Here is a 13,703-nt window from a genome sequence, read left to right as displayed (position 1 = left end):
TGGAATAGGTTCTGTTTCATTTTCAGTCTGTAGTAAACACATATAAATTTATAACTTTAAAAGAAGTAGAAAAACAATAGCTCAAGTAGAGATTTTTGCAATGACAACGCCATGCCGAATAACTTGAGAAAACCTTAAAAAAATTGGTAAAGAAGTTTGATGCATTGGCAATGGGGTTAATTCGAAGCCCCAGCGTTGATCGTAAAAAAGTTTGGGAACTCAGTTACGTTTAGTACTTCTGCTTAACGGCTATTTTTTCGATGACGCCATTTGCATATTTTGTGACAACCTTGAATAATTTTGTAAAGAAATGTGATGCATTGGCAATGGTATAACTCGAAGCTCGGCAATGATTTTAAAAAGGTTTTGGAACTCGGCTGCTTTCAGTATTTATGCCTAACGGCTAGTTTTTAATTGGAGACAGTAGTTTCTCTCAGTTGTGATTAAAAATATAACTAGTTTGTGGGATTTAAAAAATCGCCTGAGTTACTGTTCGCGAAATCACAAATTTTTACATTCATCGAATATTTTCATCCTGTAGGGTATTTTGCACCTACATACAATACAGCAGAGTAAGACATGGCAAACCTTTTGACATAAAATAGCTGTAATGTGATTTCTGTTGCAAGTAAGCCTTTAAGTTTTGGCACCACTAACGGTTGCTTTATTTTATCAAGAGGAAAATGAAATGTGATCATCGAGATAAGTACCTTGCTGTTTAAAGAAAAGTTTTTCTTGTTGAAATGAGGCAAGTCATTTGCTATTGACTAATGATGGTGACAGGCAGACAGCAGGTGCAATAAAAAGGAAGCAGAAATTGGTTCATTTTTTAGTATGCTCGGGAGTAATAAAATTCATGGGTCAGCTATATTTACAATATTTATGTTACCAACATATATGTTAATTATATATTTATGTTAACCAAACATTGGATACCGATAAATACGGTAACAGTATATATATTACAAAAATACATTTTAACAATGTGTGGTAACAACATATATGGTAACTATATATATATAAATATATATATATATAAATATATAAATATATATACATATATATATATATATATATTTATATATATATATATATATATATATAAAAAAATTGTTTCCTCACCCCGGATATATATATATATATATATATATATATATATATATATATATATATATATATATATATATATATGCTCATGCTACAGACAGTACTGTTTTGGCTATTGAAGCCTCATCAGTGCAGCTCAAAGCTTAGGCAAGGGACACAAATCCCATTACCAATGAGAGTTGACTTCCTGCCATGAAACAACCAGGTTGTCTCACAGACTTTAAGAAATTCAATGTGCTGGCACCAGAGTGTTCAAATCACAAAAGTGATGAGCTTTGCGCAAAGGCTAATAGTGCCACACCTCTCACAGAGTGCTCAACCAAACCGAAGTGAGGGAGCATATACTCATGCTATATGTGTATACTATATGCTATATGTTATACTGCTATGTTATATGCTATGCTATATTTTATAGGCTATATGTGCTGAATATACATATATATATATATAAATATATATATACATATATATATATATATATATATATATATATATATATCTATATTGTTGGGAGCAAGTGCTCCCAACAAGGCAACTCCAAACGAAAATCTATCACACTAGAGACGATCCTAGATGCAGACTGTGCAAAGATGCACCTGAGACCATCCAACACATCATCAGTGGATGCAAACAGCTAGCTGGAAACGCATACACTGAGCGGCATAATCATGTCGCAGGTGTTGTGTATAGAAGTCTATTTGATGAGTATAGCCTTAATAAACCACAACACTGGTGGGAAGCTCCTGGTAAAGTCAATGAACACGACCGCGCTAAGATCCTCTGGGACTTCTACATCCAAACTGACAAGCATGTCCTAGCAAACCAACCAGAAATAGTGGTGGTAGACAAGGAGAACAAGGGAGCTACTATAATAGATATAGCAGTACCCAATGACTACAATATAGCCAACAAAGAAACATAAAAAGTAGAGAAATATCTCCCTCTTAGAGAAGAGATTGAAAAATGCTGGAATGTAAGAACAACTGTAATCCCAGTAGTCATTGGGGCACTGGGCGCAATAAGACCAGCGCATAAAATGTGACTTGCCCAAATACCAACAACAATCAACTCAGGTGAGTTGCAGAAAAGTGCGCTATTGGGAACAGCTAAGATCTTGAGGCGAGTGCTCAAACTCCCAGGTCTCTGGTAGGAAACCCGAGTTAGAGCAGAATTTACCACCCATACGGAGTATCCGGGGTAAGGAAACAATTTTATATATATATGTATATATATATATTTATATATAGGACAAATAGCGCAGTTGGTAAGGTATCGGGACCATGATCATTAGGTCCTCGGTTCAAACCACAACAACTGCACTTTTCTGGTGGTCCTTAGACAAGACCTTTGCTTGTATAACTTCTACAACCTCTATGATGAGTACAATAACCAAAGCCATGCCGGCTCGGATGTCGCCTGGTCAAACAAGGTCCGCGCTGCTTGTAGCTGAACCAGGACAAAGCAGTGAAAAATGGGCTACTGGTTCAAAACGGATGAAATGGACACAGACTGATAACACCGACCTCATGCAGTGCTACTTTATGAGTGAACCTCAAAATTGGGGCTACATGGGAAAGATGCGCCAACTGTGGATAAACATGCGCCCTGAATTGCCACTAACCGCTAAGCAACTTGTAGCTCAGAGGAGTAACATAATCAAGCGACACCTCATATCAGAACTTGAGGTAGATGAAATTAGGGAAAGGTTCAACCAAGTAACCTCAACCAACGAGGAGTGCATATCAACACACACTGTCATGGATACACGATCATGTGTTGACTCACGGGTTGAAGAAGACATGCACTTGGACCTTCACCCAAGGGTGAGAGAGCTTGCGCAAAATATCATCAACAAGATGTCAGCTGCTAATGATTATGGAAGCAGGGTACCACTACGAAGAGTTAGCAAGGCCATACCTAATAAGCTGTTAGAAGACATTAACTTGGCACTGCAGTCGATCTCAACTGAATCAATCAGTGAGACTAATGCCTTAATCTACAGTACAGCAACCGTCATCTTGGAGGAGATGGATCTTAAGCCACTGCCAACCAGGCTTAAAGTCATTCCATCCAGGCAGCTGAGGCTACAAAATAAGATCAAGGACTTCCACAAGAAAGTTAGTAGGCTCAGTGAGAGATCTAACACCAGTTTGGAGCGTCCAAAAAGGGAAGCCGCAATAGAACCTCTAGAATCTGCCAAACAGCAGCTAGTAGCACTCTCGGCACGACTGAAGCGGTACATCAAAGAGCGGGATAACAAGAGAATGAACAAACTGTTCATCAATAATCCATCTAGAGTGTATTTCCAGTTAAAAGGTGAACTGCAGAGGCCAATGTCTGAGCCTCCCCGATCTAGCACTTCAAAGTTCTGGAAAGACATCTAGGAGAAAGAGACTACTCATAACACCACTGCAGATTGGCTGAAGAGGCCTAAAGCCATCAACACACTGTGGCTCAGCAAGGACTCACCATCAGCAAAGAGGACATCAAGTGCAGAGTGCAGCGTATGAAGAGCTGGGCAGCACCTGGCCATGACAGGATTCATGCCTTCTGGTTAAAGAAATTGACATCATTTCACACTAGAATGGCTAAGCAGATGGAATGCCTAATAGAACAAGGTGACCATCCAGAATGGCTGACCAAAGGACGAACTGTACTTCTGATGAAAGATCCAAAGCAAGGGCCGATTCCCAAAAACTATTGACCAATAACGTGCTTGCCCACCACTTGGAAACTGCTTTCAGAAATAGTTGCAGACAAACTGGAAGAGCACATGAGTCACTATATGACCAGTGCTCAGAAAGGAAATGGGCGCAACACCCGAGGAGCCAAACATCAGTTACTGGTGAATCGGACGGTCTGTCAAGACAGCAGGAGAAGGCAAACCAATATTGCCATGGCTTGGATTGACTACAAAAAGGCCTATGACTCAATTTCCCATAGTTGGATACTTGAGTGCCTCAGTATGTACAATGTTCACCCTGCTCTTGTGGAATTCATCAAGACGTCAATGACCAAATGAAATACAGAACTGGAGGCTAATGGCAAAAAGCTGGCGAGTGTCAAAATTAAGCGAAGCATCTATCAAGGTGACTCCTTATCACCGCTGCTCTTCTGCATATGCCTAAACCCTATAACCAATATGCTGGAGGAGACTCAATATGGGTACCAGTTCAGGAGTGGTACCAAGGTTAACCACCTCTTCTACATGGATGACATCAAGCTGTACGCTAACAAAGAAAGGGACATTGATTCGCTAATACACCTCACTCAGGTACACAGCAAGGACATCGGAATGACCTTTGGTATTGAGAAATGTGGAAGGCTAATTCTCAAGAAAGGCCATACTATGCTCACCGATGGCCTAAGAATGCTAAATGGTACCATCAAAGAGGTAGAAGAAGGGTACAAGTACTTGGGGATTATGCAAAGCAACATCAACCACGAAGCCGAGGTACGTCACAAAGCCATTGACGAATACAAAAACCGACTTCGGCAGGTCTTACAGAGCCAGCTCAATGCCAAGAACCAAGTCATGGGAATAAATACCTACGCACTGCCAGTAATAAGATTTCCAACAGGCGTAATAAAGTGGACTGAGGAAGCCATTAAAGAAACAGCTGTAGCATCTCGTAAACTGCTGACCATGCATGGAGCACTTCACCCAAAATCTGATACTACTAGATTGTATCTTGCTAGGAAAGATAGCGGTAGGGGGCTCAAAAGTGTACAGCAGACAGTGAAAGAGGAAGAGCAAAGCATATGCAGCCTCCATGGTCATTTCAGATAAGTTGCTAGATGATTTTCAATCGGCTGCTCTTACAACGGACCTACGCCCTGAAGATGAGGAAATTGACTGGTACACGAAACCTCTTCATGGTGCTTACCACCGACAAATATCTAAGGTTGGCAATCTTCACCAGACATATATGTGGCTGAACAAAAGAAACCTAACGGCCAATACAGAGTCGCTGATCATGGCAGCCCAGGAGCAAGTGCTCCCAACAAGGCAACTCCAAACGAAAATCTATCACACTAGAGACCATCCTAGATGCAGACTGTGCAAAGATGCACCTGAGACCATCCAACACATCATCAGTGGATGCAAGCAGCTAGCAGGAAACGCATACACTGAGCGGCATAATCATGTCGCAGGTGTTGTGTATAGAAGTCTATGTGATGAGTATGGCCTTAATAAACCACAACACTGGTGGGAAGCTCCTGGTAAGGTCAAAGAAAATGACCGCGCTAAGATCCTCTGGAACTTCTACATCCGAACTGACAAGCATGTCCTAGCAAACCAACCAGATATAGTGGTGGTATACAAGGAGAACAAGAGAGCTACTATAATAAATATAGCAGTACCCAATGACTACAATATAGCCAGCAAAGAAAAAGAAAAGGTAGAAAAATATCTCTCTCTTGGAGAAGAGATTGAAAAATGCTGGAATGTAAGAACAACTGTAATCCCAGTAGTCATTGGGGCACTGGGCGCAATAACACCGGCGCATAAAATGTGGCTTGCCCAAATACCAACAACAATCAACTCAGGTGAGTTGCAGAAAAGTGCGCTATTGGGAACAGCTAAGATCCTGAGGCGAGTGTTCAAACTCCCAGGTCTCTGGTAGGAGACCCGAGTCAGAGCAGAAACTACCACCCCTACGGGTTAACCGGGGTGAGGAAACAATTTTCTATATATATACATGTATATATATATATGTATATATATGTATATATATATATATATATATATATATATATATATATATATACTCATGCTACAGACAGTAATGTTTTGGCTATTGAAGCCTCATCAGTGCAGCTCAGAGCTTAGGCAAGGGACACAAATCCCATTACCAATGAGAGTTGACTTCCTGCCACAAAACAACTAAGTTGCTTCGCAGATTTTAAGAAAGTCAATGTGCTGGCACCATATATATATATATATATATATATATATATATATATGTTAATATTACACATGTTAACAAACACATGTTAACCGTAACCCGGAAAAGCAGTTTAAAAATGATAAATGGGTCTTTTGTTACACAGAGGCGATTCCCATTTATCGAAGTGGCAACTGTAACAGCGAAGCTCCATCGAGGCACCTCATGCACATTGTTACCCACAAAGGCTACCCAACAATGCCTTATCGCAGCAACATCAATTGTTCCCTCACACTGACTGGTGCATCATCTTACCCTCTCTACAGACTTGACTTGACAGCGAGGTCAGGCATTGAGTTGGACATCAATTGCAGCGACTATCTCGAGGTGTCAAGAAACATCAAAATCTGTGGAAGTGATTTCGAAGATTCGACCTACTACGTAACTCCCAGGAGAGACAGTATGTCTTTCTGGTTCATTGCAAGCCAAAAACAAGCCTATCAAGGAGTTCTGCTTGTTTACTCAGGTATGAACTACTGTTACAGGGCACACAACATAATTTCTAAGGCACACGTATAACCTTTTTGAAAATATGCTTGATACAAGAAAGAAAAGTCTGCAATGAAAAGTGTAAAATGTAACTATTTTTAAACACAAACATTTAAATTAATGAATCTCACTTGGCCATTGTGTCTGTCTGTTAGTCTGTGTGTGTGTGCGTGCGTGCGTGCGTGTGTGTGTGTGTGAGTTTGTGTGTGCATATGATGTTTGTGATGCAAACATGTGATGTGTGTTGGTGTGGCGCACGCAAATGGTACATGGTGCGCACATATGATGAGTGGCTAGTGTTTTCATGACAATTGTTTATCTATTGTAAACAGAGGTAAAGAAACCTTATTTTAGGCTTCTTTTTAAACTCGTTTTGGCCAAAAGTCAAAAGAATTGTAAAAAAATTTAATTGTATTGTAATTCTTTTTAATTTGCAGGAGATCTGATATTGCCGCATTTGGGCAAGTTGTATAAGTAAACATGTGTATGGCTGAAAAGGAACTGCTCAAAGTAGCTATTGCTTAACTTTTGTGGCAAAATTTTAAAGGTTGACTCGCAACGAAATTCAAATTACAGTTATTTGATATGAAAAGGTTCACCATGTCTTATTGTTTTGTGTTGTAGGTGCAAAACATGTGGGAATGTGTTTACAAGCTCTTAAAAGCTAAAAACCGAACAGTTAGTCGCAGCCACACGAGACCGCCATTGTTTTGATTTGCTTTCCAGAATGGCTTAAATGGGACGTAGTTGTTACAGGATGGTTTCTGTTTACACTTTCATGCAATCTCATCCATTAATTCATTTTCACAAATACGTATATTTCACGCATTCAATAAAAACATGACTATTGTTCTTACGCATTTATTTATCATCATTGTAATGCTGTCACTTTTACCACTGATATCTTAAAACTTATCATAAAAAATTGTTAAACTTTCCAACCTTAATTCAAAGAAATACATATCATTGTCTGATAATCATGACGAGCCTGTTGGCTACCTGTGATAATCAAAAAATGCTGCAAAAATTATTTTCGACGTTTTGGATCACATTATCTGATTACGAATTTACAATTAGTCCAAGCCGAAACAAAACTGTAAAGTAGCGAGCATCTATATTTGATACGGGGCCTTCGGTAAAACCCGAAGTGTTTGTCATAGACTAGTGCTACAATAAGTTTTATATTAAGCTTTTTATTGACCTTTCAATTCACGTGAATATATCATGTGACAATTGACGGTAACCAAACTGTAATAAATGCGTCAGATAAAAAAAGAGATTTCAATCTATGGCGGCTTTTCGTTTTTGAGCTTTTAGGAGCTTGTAATCAAATTTCCATGTATTTCGCACCTACAACACAGCAGAGAAAGACATGTTGAATATTTTGATACCAAATACCTGTAATGTGAATTTTGTAAAAATATTTTGGTTTTATATTAATTGTTACATTTTTAATTATTTTATTGCCAAGACCATCTGCTAATGTCTTTTATTAAAAACACACCAGCTATAACAATATGAGTGCATCAGATCAACAAGTATGAGCATCGGATCAGCAAATATGCTGCAAAGTTTTTTTAAATAGAAAACTCTAAATTCTTAAAATTATCAAGTGTTCATACTAAAATGGAAGTAATTGATTTGATAAAGATACACAGTTTTAACCTCGCCACTGCTCAAAGTAAGCTTCACATATAAAATAATTCTACTCAGATCTGTTGATTGTTCGAATGACTTCCTCCTCTGAAGGTTTTTATTAACCTCATTTATTTTATAAACCAGAAGCTAATACACATTTCTCTGACAATTTAAGGTTCGGGTATTTTTGTTTTGTGCAAATTATTTTGAATTATTACTATTGCTTGACGAGTTCAATGCCTTTCATTACTTCATTTAAGAGGTGTTGAACCGCAAACCAACAGCTCACTAACCCTTCTTCTTCACTCTTCAGCTGTTTTTACTTTTCCAGCGGTGCTCCCCATATATTTGGATAAGAACTTCAACCGTAGAGTCTCATCACAAGGTCTCAGCTACATCGCAACTCACAAAGACTACCCACGCCATTACAGTGATGGCATCAACTCTACCTTGACTTTAACAGATATTCCACCACAGTCTCAAATCAGACTAGATTTCACAGCTCAAGCTAACATAGCCTTAGAGCAAATGTGCCTTGACTATGTGAACATCACAGGAGTGAGTGGATATAATAGCAACACAATACAGATCTGTGGTACTGAGGCCCCTCGATCGACGCTCTACCTCAACCCGATATACCAGAGTCTGACCTTCACTTTTATTACCGATCAGCGAAGCATCTACCATGGATTCGTCATGGAATATTCCGGTAAGAGAAATTGAGTGTATAAAGATAAAGAGTAACAGAGTGCGTGTTTTTTACTAGTAGGTTTGTTGCCTATAGTTAATATAAATTTCTAGTTAGTGTTGAGTACTTCTTAAACTTATGACCTGGTTGGAGGTACTAAACTTAGCAAGTAATATATACAGTTAGACTTTGACATATAAGGTTAAGGTTTTCTAAGACTGAGCTTGTTTGTTAATGTTCTTGTATATAGTATGTTGTAGTAATTAGTATGTTCTTGTTTTAGTACATAGTACCCATAGTAGCAAATACCTATTTAGTGGTTATGATCTGCAAAAAATATAACATTACAATGTACAATACTGCACAGAGCTCTTACGTTCGAAGCAGACGTAGTGGATAACGACGGTATGAGACGCTGCGTAACATAACAGTAATGTTTAAGTAAACTTAAATAAATTTAGGTAAACACACGATTGAGGCTAAGTTTTAATTTTTTACCTAACATAATATTAATTCTGTTTTGAATGTAGTTGTTATCATGTGTCTCTGGCTTAGGATTCTTTCATTTGTTTTCTCTTTAATTTTTAAGTGGCCTTTGCAAAACTATTTAAAGATAATTTGAAACCAGAATGAGCGATGTTTTTTAAATGAGTTTTTGCACACTCAGCTATTTATTGGCCATTACAAACTGGGATGGATGCTTTTTGCTTTAATTTTTCTTGTATGTCAAGACAGAAACTTGCTTTAAATGTCACTCATAATCCTATTTTTTTGTAACATGGATCGCAGCACTCATATGTCAAATTCTGACTGCATATGCATAAATGTAAAAATATATCTCGCATATATATGTATATATATATATATATATTGTTTCATATTGCCAAGCAATAATTATCAGATAAAATTCCTATCACTAAAAGCGAAATGTTTATATAGTTTGAAATAAAAGCGTAGTTGTCGAAATACCTGAAAGCACTGCTAATAAATTGGATTAAAATTAGCAAGTAATGCGATGGTGTTTAGGTGTTAAAGGCAATTTAGGTGTTGAAAGTCAAGTTTTAAGACTACTCAAAATTAATCTGCCAGCGTTTCTACATGTTCATACAAGCTCAAACCTTTGGTTCAAAGTAGCGGTTTCAGGTCTGCGCGATGTAGAATTTCTTATATAGACATATTACAATTGAGCACTTTTATGCAAGAGATTGCAAATACTGCCTCTCTTATATATAATATTATTATAATAGTTATGAAAAATAGTTGCACTTAACTTGCAGCTAGTGGCAGTTGCTTGACTTTTTTGTCAATCTTCAGCAGCCTGAAGTATTATTTGTGTATATATAATATACATATACGTATATATATATATGTATATAGATCTATATATATACTTATATACACGTATACATATATATATATAAAAATATATATATATACATATATATATACACATATATATATATATATATACCTAGGAAACAATTTTATATATATATATAAATTGTTTCCTCAACCCGGATACCCCGTATGGGTGGTAAATTCTGCTCTAACTCGGGTCTCCTACCGGAGACCTGGGAGTGTGAGCACTCGCCTCAAGATCTTAGCTGTTTCCAATAGCGCACTTTTCTGCAACTCACCTGAGTTGATTGTTGTTGGTATTTGGGCAAGCCAGATTTTATGCGCCGGTATTATTGCACCCAATGCCCCAATGACTACTGGGATTACAGTTGTTCTTACATTCCAGCATTTTTCAATCTCTTCTCCAAGAGGGAGATATTTCTCTACCTTTTCTTTTTCTTTGCTGGCTATATTGTAGTCATTGGGTACTGCTATATCTATTATAGTAGCCCTCTTGTTCTCCTTGTCTACAACCACTATATCTGGTTGGTTTGCCAGGACATGCTTGTCAGTTTGGCTGTAGAAGTCCCAGAGGATCTTAGCGCGGTGATTTTCTTTGACCTTACCAGGAGCTTCCCACCAGTGTTGGGGTTTATTAAGGCCATACTCATCACATAGACTTCTATACACAACACCTGCGACATGATTATGCCGCTCAGTGTATGCGTTTCCAGCTAGCTGCTTGCATCAACTGATGATGTGTTGGATGGTCTCAGGTGCATCTTTGCACAGTCTGCATGAAGGATTGTCTCTAGTGTGATAGATTTTCGTTTGGAGTTGCCTTGTTGGGAGCACTTGCTTCTGGTCTGCCATGATTAGCAACTCTGTATTGGCCGTTAGGTTTCCTTTGTTCAGCCACATATATGTCTGGTGAAGATCGCCAACCTTAGATATTTGTTGGTGGTAAGCACCATGAAGAGGTTTCGTGTGCCAGTCAATTTCCTCATCATCAGGGCGTAGGTCCGTTGTAAGAGCAGCCTATTGAAATTCAGCTAGTAACTTATCTGAAATGGCCATGGAGGCTGCATATGCTTTGATGCTTTGCTCCTCCTCTTTCACTGTCTGCTGTACACTTTTGAGTCCCCTACCGCCATCTTTCCTATCAAGATACAATCTAATAGTATCAGATTTTGGGTTGAGTGCTCCTACATGGTCAGCAGTTTACGAGTTGCTATATCTGTTTCTTTGATGGCTTCCTCAGTCCACTTTATTATGCCTGCTGGATATCTTATTACTGGCAGTGCCTAGGTATTTATTGCCATGTCTTGGTTTTTGGCATTGAGCTGGCTCCGTAAGACCTGCCGAAGGCGTTTCTTGTATTCGGTAATGGCTTTGTGACGTATCTCGGCTTCGTGGTTGATGTTGCTTTGCATAATCCCCAAGTACTTGCACCCTTCTTCTATATCTTTGATAGTACCATTTGGCATTCTTAGGCCATCTGTGAGCATATAATGGCCTTTCTTAAGAATTAGCCTTCCACATTTCTCAATACCGAAATTCATTCCGATGTCCTTGCTGTATACCTGTGTGAGGTGTAATAGCGAATCATTGTCCCTTTCTTTGTTAGCATACAGTTTGATGTCATCCATGTAGAAGAGGTGGTTTATCTTAGTGCCACTCTTAAACTGGTACCCATATTGAGTCTCCTCCAGCATATTGCTTACAGGGTTTAGGCATATGCAGAAGAACAGCGGTAATAAGGAGTCACCTTGATAGATGCCTCGCTTAATTTTGACACTCGCCAAATTTTTCCCATTAGCCTCCAGTTCCGTCTTCTATTTGGTCATTGACATCTTGATGAATGCCACAAGAGCAGGGTGAACATTGTACATACTGAGGCACTCAAGTATCCAACTATGGGGAATTGAGTCATAGGCCTTTTTGTAGTCAATCCAAACCATGGCAATATTGGTTTGCCTTTTCCTGCTGTCTTGACAGACCGTCCGATCCACCAGTAACTGATGTTTGGCTCCTCGGGTGTTGCGCCCAATTCCTTTCTGAGCACTGGTCATATAGTGACTCATGTGCTCTTCCAGTTTGTCTGCAACTATTCCTGAAAGCAGTTTCCAAGTGGTGGGCAAGCACGTTATTGGTCGATAGTTTTTGGGAATCGGCCCTTGCTTTGGATCTTTTATCAGAAGTACAGTTCGTTCTTTGGTCAGCCATTCTGGATGGTCACCTTGTTCTATTAGGCATTCCATCTGCTTAGCCATTCTAGTGGGAAGCGATGTCAATTTCTTCAACCAGAAGGCTTGAATCATGTCATGGCCAGGTGCTGCCCAGTTCTGCATACGCTGCACTCTGCACTTGATGTCCTCTTTGCTGATAGTGAGTCCTTGCTAAGCCACAGTGTGTGGTGGCTCTCTTTAAGCCTCTTCGGCCAATTTGCAGTGGTGTTATGAGTAGTCTCTTTCTCCCAAATGTCCTTCCAGAACTTTGAAGCGCTAGAACGAGGAGGCTCAGACATTGGCCTCTGCAGTTCACCTTTTAACTGGGAATACACTCTAGATGGATTATTGATTAACAGTTTATTCATATTCTTGTTATCCCGCTCTTTGGTGTAACGCTTCGGTCATGCCGAGAGTTCTACTAGCTGCTGTTTGGCAGATTCTAGAGCTTCTATTGTGGTTTTCTTTTTTGGACGCTCCAAACTGTGGTTAGATCTCTCACTGAGCCTACTAACTTTCTTGCGCAAGTCCTTGATCTTATTTTGTAGCCTCAGCTGCCAGGATGGAATGGCTTGAAGCCTTGCTGGCAATGGCTTAATATCCATATCCTCCAAGATGACGGTCGCTGTACTGTAGATTAAGGTATTAGTCTCACTGATTGATTCAGCTGAGATTGACTCTAGTGCCAAGATAATGTCTTCTAACAGCTTCTTAGGTATAGCCTTGCTAACTCTTCGTAGTGGTACCCTGCAACCATAATCACTTGCAGCTGACATCTTGTTGATGATAATTTCCGCAAGCTCTCTCACCCTTGGTTCAAGGTCAAAGTGCATCTCTCTTTCAACCTGTGAGTCAACAAATGATCGTGTTATCGTGACAGTGTGTGTTGACATGCACTCCTCGTTGGTTGAGATTACTTGAGTGAACTGTTCCCTAATTTCATCTTCCTCAAGTTCCGATATGAGGTGTTGCTTGATTATGTTACTCCTTGGAGCTACAAGTTGCTTAGCGGTTAGTGGCAATTCAGGGCGCATGTTTTTTCACAGTTGACGCATCCTTCCCATGTAGCCCCACTTTTGAGGTTCACTCATAAAGTAGCACTGCATGAGGTCCATGTTATCAGTTTGAGTCCATTTCATCCGTTTTGAACCAGTAGCTCATTGTTCACTGCCTTGTCCTGGTTCAGCTACAAGCAGCGCGGACCTTGTTTGACCGGGCAACGTCCGAGCCGGCATGGCTTTGGTTATTGCACTCATCATAGAGGTT

Source organism: Watersipora subatra, chromosome 6 (genome assembly GCF_963576615.1).
Source record: "Watersipora subatra chromosome 6, tzWatSuba1.1, whole genome shotgun sequence".
In the NCBI taxonomy this organism is placed as follows: domain Eukaryota; kingdom Metazoa; phylum Bryozoa; class Gymnolaemata; order Cheilostomatida; family Watersiporidae; genus Watersipora; species Watersipora subatra.
Note: the sequence above shows the minus strand (reverse complement) of the source record.